Genomic DNA, 1,695 nt, shown 5'->3' with positions numbered 1-1,695 from the left:
CCACCCCCACCCCCCACCCCTTGCTACCCCTTCAATAACCTTCAAGAAAGCCACACCAGGTGGCAAGTGGCCTTTTCTTCAGCATTCCATAACATTCATGAGAGCCTCTCTCAGTAGGTGTCTAGTGCTTGGGGTGCCCGGGTGGCTCAGTCCCTTAAGTGTCTGACTTTGGCTTAGGTCGTCCGCTCGCCGTTCAGGATTTCAGGCCTGGCACTGGGCTCTCTGGTGTCTGCACAGTCGGCTTCAGATCCTCTGTCCACTCTCTCTTTCTCTGCACCTCCCTGCTTGTGGTGCTCTCTGTCTCAAAATAAACAAACAACTACAACAAAAATCCATGCTTGGTACTCTTCTACAAGCTTCTAAGTTAGCCCTTCTCGCAGAAGTGAGAGAAAACCAACCAAGGAGTAAAGACTTAGTGGGTTAAGTGTTAGGAAGAAAATACCCCAGTCCTAGGCCAGCAACACCCTACTTCACACAGGGTGGTCAGGGAGAGCCTCTCTGAGAAGGCGATAATGGAGCAGAAACCCGAAGGTTAGAAGGGACCAACCATGAAAGGATCCAGGGAGGGACCCTTCCAGGCAGAGACAACTGTGATCACCACTGTCCTAAGGCGGGAAGCAGCCCGGGTGTTGGAGGAAGAGGAGCAGGCCCGAGTTAGTGCCGTGAAGGCATGAGATGAGATTGTTTGGATGTGAAAACACGAGCAGTAGATGAGCCCCCAAGGGGATGCATACAGGATGTGTTCAGAAGGTCGCTTGCAGACGACTTGGTGCTGGGTTGCAGTGGAGACCAAAGGAACACGGCACATGAAGCGGCGGGCTTGGGACGTGTTCAGTGTCGGCTTTCTGCTGGCCATCCTTCAAAGCCACAGACAAATCTGGATCTCAGGGGACAGGATGATGCATGAGGTACGGAAGTGGGAGGTGATGTCGTCTCCGTGCTCCCTGCTGGCGCCAGGGATGAAACAACCCACAGAGGGAGTGTAGGTGGGAAGGACCGTGTTTAATGCCTTGTGGAATATGAGGGGTGAGCAATAACTTCTGACAAGGAGCACAGTGGCCACTGGGTTTGGGAGAACAACACCCAAGGAGTAAATTGTCAGAATGCAAAAATACAAAATCAAAGAAAGGGAGGGAGGGACATTTTCAAAAATGAGGCCATTGTTAAGTATAGCAGAGGCATGTCAGAGGTACAGTAAGTGGAGGAGAGGACATCATGAAAGAGGTTGCCGATATAAAGGCCACTGGTGCCCTTGACAAATTAGTTCTCCTTTGAGGGAGGGGCAGGCTCACAGAAGCAGGATTGAAGTGGGGAGAAAGGAAAATGGTTACAGAGCGGGGGCGGGGGGACCTGCCGTTTGCAGCATCAGGAAATATGGCAGGTGTGTCAGAAAGCTATGGGATGAGGGATGGCTTTAGGTTTACTTCACCTTGTATCAGGGGTGAGAATAGCCTACTCACAGATAACACAATGCTCATGCAATAAAGGGACCGTTAACAACTGGGGATCATTGCAAAGTCCGACTCCCTCTCCAGACGATGCGCATGGGATCCATGTGAAGGGCTTGGTCTAAAGTGGGTCCTTTTTCCCACAGGGATAGCGGAGACACGGGTGCAGATCAGGTGTTGCTGGGAAGTGGCAACAGTTCCTGCCTGATAGCTCTTCCTTCCTTCCTTCCTTCCTTCCTTCCTTCTT

This window comes from Crocuta crocuta, unplaced genomic scaffold (genome assembly GCF_008692635.1).
Source record: "Crocuta crocuta isolate KB4526 unplaced genomic scaffold, BGI_CrCroc_1.0 scaffold2089, whole genome shotgun sequence".
NCBI lineage: Eukaryota > Metazoa > Chordata > Mammalia > Carnivora > Hyaenidae > Crocuta > Crocuta crocuta.
Note: the sequence above shows the minus strand (reverse complement) of the source record.